This window comes from Thamnophis elegans, chromosome 1 (assembly GCF_009769535.1).
Source record: "Thamnophis elegans isolate rThaEle1 chromosome 1, rThaEle1.pri, whole genome shotgun sequence".
NCBI classification, from domain to species: Eukaryota; Metazoa; Chordata; class Lepidosauria; order Squamata; family Colubridae; genus Thamnophis; species Thamnophis elegans.
Window position 1 is genome coordinate 47975243 of NC_045541.1, and position 14317 is coordinate 47989559.

Below are 14317 nucleotides of genomic sequence, written 5' to 3' on the forward strand. Positions count from 1 at the left end.
CCTTACAGGTATTAAAACAATCAAGTAATAATCTCTGTTAGAATTATGTTTATGATATTACATGTGGCCCTGTTATGGGATTCAATTTCTGAAGTGATTTAGTAAGTCATATGGTAAAGAGAAGGTTGAGCATGGAAGGGATAGACATATTAATTCAGATTCTTTTCTTGAGTTCTGTTGTCATGAGTCATCTTCCAGTTAAAGCTTACTTGGGTGGGGGGGAACCATGAACAAATGAAGGTTCCAAGTATAATTTCAAACTTGCAATCTTGTACAATCCATGTTCTAAATAATTCATGGGATCTACCCATAAATGAAAGACGATTGGTTGCTGCTGCAGATATTTGCACTGGAATCTGCGGAGGGGGCAAATCTAATGGGTGGAGTAATAAAATAATATAAAGTGTTTATATTTTACTGAAATAGTCCCCTAGGGGGAGCTATACCACGTGGTAATGGCGGAGAGAAGGAATATGTAAATACTTGATTGGAGAGAGGAGAACAATGAACTGTAAGAGGAGTGGCTATGAATTGAGCAGGAAAAATGTGATTGCTTGATTGGCCAGAGGGATGCCGAGGGCTAATTGGTTAAAATTGTATTCCCAAATAAGGTAAAAGATAGGGTAATCATTGTCTCTGATTGGTCTGTAACCACCCTCGTCAGGCTAGCTGACGAGGAGTAGGAGGAGTTAGGGAGGCTATAACTACTGTTTCACTTTCGAATTTGGTGTGGCTCTCCTTTGTGACTCAGGTGAAGTCAGGGTGAGACCCACCACGCTTTGCAAACCGTTTTCAAATTAGCTCTAATATTCTTTGAATAAAAGAAACTTTATTCTTTCACTCCGAAACTCGTCTTTGGATTTTTGGTTCAAAATTCTGCAAACAGCTGGGGGCTCGTTCCGGGATTCAATCTCTTGCTGGGCTCTAGGGGGGTCTCCCTTGGGTGCACCCCTCTCCGAATTTGAGAGGAGGGGGAACTACCTAGAGAACTGCGGAGCTCTTGAAAGCCCGTAAAATTTGTGTGATAGACGAGGAGTAGGGGGGGGTTGAATAAAGGGGAAGAGACGACTTGGAGATCGACCGGGAAACATCTGTGCACAGAACCCTGAGTGAGTACCTGGTAAAGACACCAGAACACAAGACCCCAGGGCGGTCACGGTTAGAGTTGTGTGGTGAGAATCAACAACGGGGGCCGGGTGGAAGTCCTTTTGAGGGGTCTCAGGGGAGACCTGCAGGACGGAGTGAGTGAAGGGGATATTGTTGAATGTCCGGGGACGGTGACGTGTGAGTTTGGAAGGGTTGTTGAGAGGGACATAGGAACACATACTCGGGAGAAAGGTTAGCCATCAATCGGGAAGATGGGTGGTGGAAGTTCAATTAAACCAAAAATGAAATGTGTAAAGAAAATAAGAAGGAATCCCAAACTTAAAATCAATCCAAATGGCCCGTTAGGCCAGATATTGGCTGGGTGGGGGTCCCCACCCTATAATCGAGAGGTTTTAAGGCTGGGATTGACTAAAGAGAATATGGTAAATCTGTGTTGTTTTATTTGGTGGGAAGATAATAATATTGAGTGGCCACGAGATGGCGCTGTAAATTATTTTCAATGCCGTAATCTGTATGATTACGTGAAACAAAAGCAATGTAAGAGTTTAGACAATGAGTTAGATTATGCTTTATTGTGGAACCCAGACCTTTGGCCTTCGGAAAGAATTTTGATAGCCAAATCTAAAAATATTGAAGAGATAGAAGAAGAGGAGAAGGAGGAGACGAGGAGAGATTTGTTAAAAATTACATCTCCTCCTCAAGTTGCTGCTCCTCCCCCATATAATATGATTCATATTCAAAATCCCCCGCATCCAGCCAATGTGTTAAACCCCCCTTTATACCCTGAAATGCCTGGAGGAATAAGCCAGCTGACTCCCAGCCAATGGCTCAGTCCTTCTATGCCAATTTTAAGCCCCCAAATGGTGGAGAGGAACACAAGTAATCCCTTTGAAACACCCAATTTTGTGACCCCACCTATGCCGGTTTTGACCAACTCGGGGCCGTGGATTCCAGGCAAAAGGGAGGTTTGTGGGGGAAATGAGCTAGCAAATGTGAGAAAAGATTTAACAAGGCAGATGGAGGAAGAGGAACTAATTAGACAGCCTCCTTTGGATCCCACACAAGAAGGAGAACAAATTAAGCAATTCCCTTTAAGGGAAACCCCGAACGGAAACGATCCCAATGGGATTCCGATCATAACATATGTACATGAACCCTTGCGATCGTCCGAAGTACGGGCATTTAAGAAAGAAATGAAAAGTTTTGTTGAAGATCCCCTGACCGTAAGCGATCAGTTGGATGCCTTATTAGGACCTAACGTTTATACCTGGGATGAAATGCAAAATATAATGAGAACTTTGTTTAGCCCAGAGGAAAGAAATTTAATTGGGACAGCTGCAATGGCAATTTGGGAAAGGGAGAATCCGGGAGTACAAGGAAATCAAATCAGAGGGGACATTAAATACCCATTAGTAAGGCCAAATTGGAATAATAATGATGCAGAGGGAAGACAGAATATGATGGATTTGAGATCAATAATCATAAAAGGAATGAAAGAAGCTATTCCACAAGCACAAAACATGACCAAAGCAGTAAATATAAATCAAGGGAAAGATGAGGACCCGGCGACATATTTGCAGCGTCTTAAGGATGGAATGCGGAAATATGCTGGGGTGGATCCGGACAATGCTCTAAATATCCAATTGGTGAAAATCCAGTTTGTTACCAAAGCTTGGCCGGATATTGCTAAGAAGTTACAGAAGAGGGAAAATTGGACCACGGAAGCTATGGAGGTTCTGTTAAGAGAAGCACAAAAGGTTTATGTAAACAGAGAGGAAGAGAAAGTGAAGAGAGATGGACAGAGAACCAGTAAGATGATGGCAGTTGCAGTAAGGGAAGTGATGCAGGCGGAGAAAAGGGAAGAAGAAAGGAGTTGGGCACCACGTGGGCGAGGGGGAGGGACTGTTGGATTTAGAGGTAGGTTCGGAATGAGGAATCGGGGTGGAGCCACCAGAGGGATGATGAGAGGAGGGGCAATGGGTGAAAGAGGAACTTGCTTTCATTGCGGCAGGATGGGGCATTTTAAAAGAGAGTGCCCCGCCCTGATCAGAGGGGAACAAATTAATAGGCTGATGGAAGAGGACAAAGACATATACTAGGGAAGTCAGGGGCCCCTCACTAGGAGTTCCCGCCGGGAGCCCTTGATAAATTTGGAGGTGGGGACTCAAGAATATACCTTCTTAGTGGACACCGGGGCATCTAGAACCTCTGTATGTGTGATGCCAAGGGAAGGAAAAATTGATAAGCAGGCAAAAATCAAAGTCAGTGGGGTGAAAGGGGAAGCTTTTAATGTGAAACAGTTAGAACCAATCAAAATAAAATATGGGGAAAATGAAATTCGGACTCTAAAATTATTATATGTGCCCGAAGCAGGAATTAACATCATGGGAAGAGATCTGATGTCTGCCTTGGGAATTACAATAAGCTTTAACAAAAGTGAAACAGTTTATGTTCTAACAGAAGAGAAAGAACAAAGGATTGATCCTTTGGTTTGGGTGCAACCGGGGAATAGGGGTGGGTTAGAGATAGAGCCTCTAAAAATAAAATTGAAACCTAATAGTGAGGTAGTGAGCCAAAAACAATATAATATTTCAATAGAAGGAAGAAAAGGTCTCCAACCAGTAATAGATCAGTTGGTGGAAGACGGGTTGTTGGAAGGGACCATGTCACCTTACAATACCCCTATATTGCCTGTAAGAAAACCAGATGGCACCTATAGGATGGTGCAAGATTTGAGGCTTTTGAATAAAATTGTGGAAACTAGGCACCCGGTGGTCCCAAATCCTTACACGATTCTGAGTAAAATACCTGTAGACCACCGCTGGTTTAGTGTAATCGATCTAAAAGATGCCTTTTGGTCTTGTCCTTTGGACAAAGACAGTAGGGCCTTATTTGCATTTGAATGGGAGAACCCTTTTACCGGGAGGAAGCGACAATATCAGTGGACGGTATTGCCACAGGGATTTACAGAATCCCCAAATTTGTTTGGACAAGTATTAGAACAAACTTTAGAGAAGTTTAAATTGCCTAAGGGAGTGGGTATGCTACAATATGTAGATGATCTATTGATATCAGGTAAGAAGAAAATAGATACTGAGGAAGGAACAATAGCTTTACTAAACTTTTTAGCCCAACAGGGTCTGAGAGTAAGTAAAGGGAAGCTTCAGTTTGTAGAGCAAGAAGTAAAATATTTGGGACATTTAATTAGTCAGGGTTCGAGGAAGATAAGTGCTGAGAGAATCCAAGGTATTGTGGAGCAACCAAGGCCTAAAACGCAGAAAGAATTGAGAAGGTTTTTGGGACTGATTGGATATTGCAGGCTATGGATAGAAGATTATGCCAAACGGACAAAAGGATTATATGAACAGCTAACTCAAACAAAGCCATTTAAAATCGGTTGGACAAAGGAGCTGGATGAGGACTTTCAGGAGCTGAAATACTTGTTAGTGAAGGCCCCGGTTCTCAGTTTACCTAATTTGGAGAACCCATTTCATCTTTTTGTCACCGTGGAGGGGGGAGTAGCTCTTGGAATCCTGACACAAACTTGGGCAGGACAGAGGAAGCCAGTTGCATATTTGTCAGAGAATCTGGACCCAGTGGCCCAGGGATGGCCTACTTGTATTCAAGCAATCGCAGCGGTAGCCTTACTAGTAAAGAAAAGTGAGAAAATCACAATGGGGGGAGCGCTAATTGTAAGCAGCCCACACCAAGTGAGAACACTGTTGAGACAAAAAGCTGGGAGGTGGTTGACTGATTCAAGGTTGTTGAAATATGAGGGGATGTTGCTGGATCATGCTGACCTAGTTCTAACAACGGACTCGGCATTGAATCCAGCACAGTTCCTCAATAAAACTAATTCATCAGGAGGTGAAGAAATTGAACATTGGTGTAGTGAAATAGTGGATTTAGAAACAAAAATTAGGCCGGATTTACAGGATACCCCTTTGGAAAAGGGAGAAAGATGGTACATTGATGGTTCTTCACGAGTGGTGGAGGGGAAAAGGCAAAATGGGTACGCTATAATTCAGGAGGGCACGTGGGCTCTTTTGGAAGGGGGGAGGTTGCCAAACCATTGGTCTGCACAGGCAGCTGAATTATATGCCTTGAAAAGAGCTCTCATATTGGGGGAAAAATCAAATTTAACGATTTACACCGACTCTAAGTACGCCTTTGGAGTGGTGCAAACCTTTGGGAAAATCTGGAAGGAAAGGGGGTATGTGACAAGCCAAGGGAAAGACCTGATACATCAACAATTAATAGAAGAAGTATTATCAGCCCTTGTATTGCCACATAGAGTTGCAGTGGTGCATTTAAGGGCACATCAAAGAGGGGATGAAATAGAGAAACAGGGAAATAGGCTGGCAGACCAGGAGGCTAAAGAAGCAGGCATGAATGAAGTCATTGAACAGATCAAAGTTATGATTCCCCATGTGTATGAAGTGAAAGAAATACCAATTTTTAATGAGAAGGAGGAGAATAAAATTAAACAAATGGGGGGAAAGAAGGATGAAGAGGGGAAATGGTGGTTACCAGATGGGAGACAAATCCTCAATTACCCCCTAATGAGACAAATCTTTGAGAGATTGCATGAGGGGAGCCATTGGGGAACTCAGGCTTTGATTGATGAAGTACTAAAGAAGTATGCAGGAATAAAAGTTTATACTGCCGCGCAACAAGTGACCCAAAAATGTATAATTTGTCAGAGGGTAAATCAAAACCAATTAAGGGAAAAACAAAGAGGAGGGAGGCCTTTAGCGCTTTATCCTTTTCAAAATATACAAATAGACTTTACCGAAATACCACAGGTGGGAAGATATAAATATTTGTTGGTTATTATAGATCATTTAACGGGGTGGGTGGAAGCCTACCCATGTTTTGATGAAACTGCTAGAACTGTTGTCAGATTAATCTTAGAGCATATTATACCAAGATATGGAGTGGTTCAGAGAATCGATAGTGATCAGGGAAGACATTTCACGGGGAAGATTACTCAAGGAATTGCTAATGTATTGGGAATTAAGTGGGACCTGCATAGCCCGTGGCATCCGCCCTCTAGTGGAAAGGTGGAGAATATGAATGGAAAAATTAAAGTAATGCTGACAAAGTTGTATTTGGAGACAGGAATGAATTGGATAAAAGCTTTGCCGATAGCTTTATTTAGAATAAGAACACAACCCAGGAGGGATGTGGGAATCTCACCTTACGAAATGTTATTTGGGATGCCATTAAGAGATGTTGGGATACGAATGGGAGATTTACCTAGTAAAGACAAAGGGTTGATCCAATACTTGCAAACACTGTTCCAGACTTTTGAATTTTTCAGAAAAGCTGGATATTTGATACAGACTCCTCCATTGAGCTTCAAAGTACACTCCATTGAAGTGGGAGACCAGGTGTGGATAAAAACTTGGAAGGACGACTCCCTAAAGCCAAAGTGGGATGGACCATTCCTGATGTTGCTGACCACGGACACTGCAATCCAGACTGGAGAAAAAGGCTGGACCCACTACACCAGAGCGAAGAGAGCCAATTTGGAAGAACCAGGAACCTGGAGGGCGTTTCAAAAGGAGCCATTGAAGTTGGTGTTGAAAAGGCAACAACTTTCCTAAAAAGAAAGGTTATTTGTGGGTTCCTAATTTGTGACCAATGCGCTGGTTTTGTTCCTGTCCTTGTGCCGTGCGACATCATACTAATTGAACGATACTTGGGTCAATTACTCCAACGGTACAAGGGGCACTGAGTAATCCCTTCTCTGATAACTATCACACCTGTTAGGAAATGAAGATCCGACCTGCGCAAGTTATTGGCCGCCCTTACGTTCAAAGGGTAAAGCAACCACGATGCCCTTTCATCAGAGGACAAGTAGAAGGGTTCTGGGATTATTGGGTTCCACCTATGTCTTGCAAGTATTTTCTATGGCATTTTATAGGGATGATAATAGTGATGGGAATTTTACTTTTAATCATATGGGGGGTATGTACGCATGAAAATAGAGGCAGGAAAGGGATGGTAGAGGAAGTCTATGGAATCCCTTTCCCGCACAATCGCTCAAAAAGATCAATTGTTCCATATTCTGATGGACCAAGGTGCAATCCCGAAGGAATATGTATTTACCCTCACCATATACATGGGGAAGCTAGTACTTGGATAACTTTGACATGTTGGTTACAGGATACAGAGGCACCATGTTTCACGACGTGGAAAGTCTGGCCTGCGAATAAGAAAGCTCCCCGGTATGTGAGAGGTATGTCATATTCTGGAAAGAATAGGTGTCGGTCACGAATAACCATCAAGGTGACTGAACAAACGATAGGATGGTATCAGTGCACCCAGTATCAATCAGAAAGGACTGAAAAATTTATAATGGCAGAAGTAACCTCCAGAGCGAGTATAGGATATCCTCCTTTTAGTGAATGGTTCCTGTCCTTTTTGGAACAGCAGCAAGAGGGGGGAAGCGACGGTTTTGGCCATCTCGAGAAAAGAGCATTAAGATTAGTTAGGACAAGAAGAGAATTGAAGGATGACACCTGTAGGGCCTGTCTACAAAAGACTAAACAAGGTACAAGGATTTCTATGACCTTAATATATTATACTATGAAGCCAGAATGTAATGAGACCATATTACCAACATGTGTATATAATAATACTCAATACAACCAGTGCCACACTCCAAATGGAATACAGTGCTATGAGCCTAAAGCTGTAGGACCTATCAAGAGTACTGTTACTATTGTAGGATATAAGGGAGGTGGATCTGCAGATAAGGTAACACAGTACAAAAAGGGAGAAAATTCCCTGGTGGGATCCAATACCACTAAAGGAACCACAATTGATATTTGCTTTGATGTTTGTGCAGCTATTGAGAAAGGACAAGGGCAGAAGTCCTGGGGAGGGGTTACTTGTGGGTCGCATTCTTGGGAACAACAATATATTGTCAATCGCAGGTACCTGTGGCAGGAGCCATCTTCAGGATCCACATATGGTGGTTACGGTGGAACTACCTATTGGTATGCCCCTATAAATCATCAAACTGCTAAGGGACCCCCTGGTATAACCTTATTTCAACCCTCGGTAACTACAGACTGTCTGTCAGGTTCTTGTACACCTCTGTGTCTTCGACTTAATTTAACAGAAGTCAATCACTATTATACTAAAGATGATAAACATCCTACCATTAGATATTTCACTTTGGGACTCGGGGTGGATGGAATAGGAAAAGACCCTTACGGTTGGATTGTCATAAAAACCGAGTTGACTAAGCTAACAAATCAGCCTGTAAAGTTCTTCTGGAGTTATGAAGAAGAGATTGGAAAACTTAACGACCTACCCACGCCTCCGAGGGCAAAGAACATGTTTGTAAATTTGGCTCAGGAAGTAGCTAAAGAACTTATGCTAAAGAATTGCTTTGTGTGTGGGGGGACTACAATGGGGGATAGGTGGCCATGGCATGTGCAAGAGGCAAATTATACTGAAATAGCACTATACCAAAGAAACTTCACTTTTAAAAATAATTTCAATGAAACCTGGCAGGTTACATCCCATATAGTAGGTCATATATGTTATACTAGAAATAAGAATAACCAAACTAATCAGAATAAACCCATGGGCTTTTTGAAATGTACTAATGAATGGGAAAATAATATTTGGAGTTCACAAATTAATATGAGTAAACCTGAGAACTCGTTACTGAATGTAACTCAATTACAAGGAATCTGGGACCCAGAAAACGATACTGTTGCATGGAATTCACCTGATGGATTGTATTGGATATGCGGTAACTTTGCATATAATATGTTACCTGCAGGTTGGTATGGGTCATGTGTTCTGGGGGCCATTCAACCTTCATTTTTCCTAATTCCTATTGAAAAGAGACAAAGATTGGGAATCCCTGTATATGATGTTCTCGCACGACGTAGACGTTCAGTGGATCTCTCTAAAGGGATAAAAATAGGTAACTGGAGGGATGATGAGTGGCCCCCTGAGAGAATTATTGCATATTATGATCCTGCAACGTGGGCACAAGATGGGTCATGGGGATATAGAACGCCAATTTATATGATTAACAGAATTATTAGGTTACAAGCAGTATTAGAAGTAATTACAAATGAAACTGCAAAGGCGTTAACAAAACTTGCAAAGGAAAGTGTATTATCAAGAACATATATTATGCAGAATCGCTTAGCCTTAGACTATTTGCTCGCTGCAGAAGGAGGGGTTTGCGGAAAGTTTAATCTTAGCAATTGTTGTATGCAAATTGATGATTCTGGAATAGTAATAGAGAAAATCACCCATAAAATGATACAGACAGCTCATGTTCCTGTACAGACCTGGACCGGCCTGTTAGATGAAGGAGGGTTCCTAGGGGACATTTTCAGAAACTGGAAGCAAGCCTTATTTATGGTTGGTGTAATTTTTATTGGATTAATGTTGTTGCCATGGCTAATCCCGGTAATAAGAAACTTAGTAATCACAACTGTGAAAAGTATTATGCAGGCCCAACAAACAGAGAAAACAATGATGGTACTAAAATAAATTGGTAACCAAATACACCTGTTGGAAAGTATGGACACTCTACACCCTATGAAAAATACTGAAACTGAGAAAGAAAGATTGAAAGAAATAAAAGAAAATATTAAACAAATCACCAAATAAGAAATGGGGGAATTGGAGTAATAAAATAATATAAAGTGTTTATATTTTACTGAAATAGTCCCCTAGGGGGAGCTATACCACGTGGTAATGGCGGAGAGAAGGAATATGTAAATACTTGATTGGAGAGAGGAGAACAATGAACTGTAAGAGGAGTGGCTATGAATTGAGCAGGAAAAATGTGATTGCTTGATTGGCCAGAGGGATGCCGAGGGCTAATTGGTTAAAATTGTATTCCCAAATAAGGTAAAAGATAGGGTAATCATTGTCTCTGATTGGTCTGTAACCACCCTCGTCAGGCTAGCTGACGAGGAGTAGGAGGAGTTAGGGAGGCTATAACTACTGTTTCACTTTCGAATTTGGTGTGGCTCTCCTTTGTGACTCAGGTGAAGTCAGGGTGAGACCCACCACGCTTTGCAAACCGTTTTCAAATTAGCTCTAATATTCTTTGAATAAAAGAAACTTTATTCTTTCACTCCGAAACTCGTCTTTGGATTTTTGGTTCAAAATTCTGCAAACATGGGTTTACCTCTGCTCTTTTCTCATGCAATGATAATCAACTGGGAGATTTGAAAGCGCCAAAAAACATTCTGAAATGACCTATGTAGATGTTGTATTAGTAGACTGCTGAACCTTAAACTGTGGTCCATCACACTGCTTTGATCTGTTTCTTCCCCATCCAGTGTTAATTATTGGTGCATTTTTAGGCTGAATTGGAAAGGCAGAGTCCTATTCAGAGCCGGTGTAATGAACTGCTTGTTCTTTATTTCATTTCTTATTTTTAGATTGCTCTATCATGTAATGCACAGACTGTAAAAAGCAAAGCAAAAGGGTTGAGAAGCCACCTCATGACTTACATTGTGTTTTCTGTATACAATCATTGCACTAAATCAGAAAGTATCAGATTGAGTTCCTTAAGAGTTTTTTGTCCCCCAGGAAGAAAATATCTAAAGAGACATTTACATATGGACGATGCTTTAAAAACTATATTGGCTTCAAACCCCCCCCCCAAAAAAAAACAATCAACCACATTCTTAACAGAGACCTCCTTAAATATTTTAAATCGATTTTCGTTAAAAGCATTAAGGGGGAAAATGCAATGTACACGCCAAAAAATTCTAATATTATATACAGAACTTTTTAAAATATTGAACTGATTTTCTCCAAACCTGGAACCCCCTTCAGTGGGGACTATAAATAAGCTAATTTCACATTTCTTGCTTCAGCCAGCCCTGATTTTATGAGTGTGCAAACTTTTTTCATTTTGAAGATTGAGGAAACGTGTATTTCCCCATGCTGGCATAAATCATAGAGAGCTGAATGAATTTGACTTAATTTTTTCCCTATCTTGTCATACTAACCTTTTAGTTAAGGCCATGTACCATTAAAAATAAATACAACAAAACATACAGAGAGAGCTTTACAGCTTTTCCAATGAATCGTTGTTGCTGCTAATAATACAATGGATGCATACACCTTAAATATCCTGCTTTATTTTGGTCTGTCCGGTTTTTTGCAAGTCTCAGTAGGATTGCAAGGTCCTATATTAACATTTTTCTGAACATTTTACATTTCATGGTCTGTGCCACTATCAAAACATGCCCTTCAGGTTTTGTTTCTCTTCAGTTTCACTTCAAGCTTTGTTGTTTTCCAATCAGTCTTAATGAGAAGAGCTGAACATTGTTACATATAATGTTTGAAAATAACACTGCATGGAAAGGTAAACTGAACCTGTAGGGCATTTCTTTCTTTGTTAACTAGATTTATAAGACCATCCAACTCATTTCATTGCTGCACAGCATGGATGTGAATTGCAACACTAAGTTGCCATGCTGGCCCCATAGAAATGGTATCTTTTGGTGGATGAAATCAAATGCATGGTGTTCTAATTATTATTTCTGTCCATTTAAAGGCTTCCAATCATTACTTAAATATTCAGCATGGAATATTCAGTGCCTCTTCTCAATCTGAAAACTATTTGTTGAATGACATCACCTTTTTTTTAGCAAGAGAAACTTCACAACTGTCTTTGATGAATGGCAAATTTTCTAGAAGATCTTAGAAATCTGAACATAAAGACTACAGGAACCAGATTTCCACACTCAGAATTTTATGGGGCAACAGAACTGGAAGGAACTGTGCAATGTTAGCATAGAATAAAGATGGACTCTCTGTTCTGACCCAACCTTAGCAGAACCAAGAAACAGATTCCTTGTCCTGGAAAAAACCTTTTTATTTAGCTACTATGAATTCATGGCATTCACACACAGAAAAGTCTAGGAAATAATCCTTCCAAGGGATTATTAATAACAGACCTTATCAGTCCTTGGATAATTGCCAGGTGGAGAGCTTCCAGCTGTAAATTACCAGTAATTCCTGGCAAGAAGTCTCTGAGGCATGAACCACGATAAGCGAATCTTCCAAAAGAAATATGAACTGTTGTCTCCTGCAACCACCACTCCCTTTTTGCTTCTATTTATTCCCCAGCCAGGGAGGGGCCATTCAGCAACCACATGTGCCTTTCTTCCCAAGTTGGCCTCTGTTCCTCAGTTGTTCTCCTCTCCTGACAGCTCTGTGCATATGCGCATCTGGAACTGGCCCCAGCTGTTCTTATTCCCCACTTATCTCTGACAGCAGCTGGGAAATGTTGGACTGCCTTCCTATGCAGAGCATCCATCAGAGCCTTCCCCAGACTCCAGGACTGACCCAAGTGCCTTCCCAACCTCTTCCTCATCCAACTCTGCCACCAGCTCCGCTTCCTTTGAACATGCTTTGTTACTTGGTATAAGTGATTTGTGAAATGGCAGCTTGTCATCCAAAGCTACTAGACTAGATGGGCATCGATTTGTGGCAAGCCAGAAACCAGTACACTCAAACAAGCAAAGCCCCATCCATGGGATGCAAGAGCACATTAAACCATGCCGCCTCCAGTCTGCAGAAAAACTATCTCCACAGAACTGGTCCCTGGTGCCCAAAAGGTTGGGCACTGCTACACTACACAATCCAAGGACCTACTGTGCTAAAGTAAACAGACTGGGGAGACCAAGTTGAAATCCATTTTCATGAGTGGAAATTTTCTGAGAACTTTTTGGCCAGTCATCCCAACCTATTTCAGAAAGAACTTGTTTATTGGTTTAAAAGATATATAGTCCAACATAAACAACTGCAACTCTGGTTACTATACAGTAAGCAAATGTGAAAATAAAGCATCAGCAGAAACAACTACTGTTTAGTTGATATCAGAGCTACAATAATTAATTCAGGAGCCCTCATTATCCTGGCCCCAGTGTCTAAGGATAGAAGCAAGTTTTAAATGCTTCTCTACAGGCCAACTGGTGTGGCCATCTGTATATTGGGATGGTGGGACAGAGGGGCATTCCAGAAGGCTAATGCTGCAATGTAAAAACGTTGTGAATGGCATAAGGAGAAGTGCTATATACAACACCTTTAACTTTTGAAATATCAAATATAAATGCAATAAACATTTAGCCAAACCAACCTAACAGTTGAAGGTGTTGGTTCTAAAAAGCCAATCGTTTTAAATGAATGCACACTGTTTTAGCTGTCCAATACATGAAGATCAGGAGTCTGCTGTGTTGGGACCGTGGACATGGGGTAAGGCTGATATGCACAATCCCATCCTCAGAAACACTTATGGTGTGACTCTAAGATATATTTATTAATCCAAGGCTTTATAGACAAATGCAAACTACAGACAAAGTTAAAATTTCCGTGCAGTCTTAGTTGTTGTTTTTTGTTTTGTTTTTACAATATACAGTATACCCAACCATTGCTTGTCTTGAAGGCTTGGCATATAGAGTAGAAAAAGAAAATTATGGACAACAGTGGCTATGTGCATCAGATATGTGCTTTTGACACATTGATTACTTTGTCTACCATACTGTCTTGTCTTATAGCTTAGATGGTTGCACTCAAGTTATTTGGATGTTTCTTCTACTGCTCCTATTTCAAAATGTCAAACTGACAGGACGTTGAGAAAAGAAAGAAAGAAAATGAAAAGAGAAAAGGAGAAGAGGAGGAAGAGGGAGGAGGAGGAGGGAAGGAAGGAGGGAAGGTAGGTAGGTAGGAAGGAAGGAAAGAAGGAAGGAAGGAAGGAAGGAAGGAAGGAAGGAAGGAAGGAAGGAAGGAAGGAAAGCTATTTTTTCCTTTAAAAAATCCTCACAGAAGGGAATGAGCCTTTAAATTGAAAGCTCTTTTTATTTTGATCAGTTGGAGTTTCTCCCCCACCTATTGACTGAGTTTATACAATGCAGAACAATCTGTGTACAATAATTTCACACTCATGCCAGAAAAAAGGATTTATCTACATCCTGCCAACAACATCTGAGATATTTCCGACAAGACCCTGGGGCAAGATTTTTGGATTTCCTTCCAAGAGAGCTTATTTAACTTCCTCTCTATTGATTTTACATTGGCAAGTGGTCTTTCAAGGCAAAATATTTCCCACTGTGTGGTAGTCACTGACAATTTTTAAATGTCTTCTGCTTTGGTTTTCATTGTCCTTGCATTTTCATATCTGTCTGCTTTTATATGGCATGGG

At 41.0% G+C, this 14317-nt stretch overlaps 1 protein-coding gene across 1 annotated transcript in view; it reads right to left on the minus strand.

Moving 5' to 3' along the window:
• The window catches only part of GPR39 (G protein-coupled receptor 39), a 175772-nt gene that overhangs the window by 92483 nt on the left and 68972 nt on the right, over positions 1-14317 (minus strand). The gene's annotated exons all lie outside the window — the stretch shown is intronic.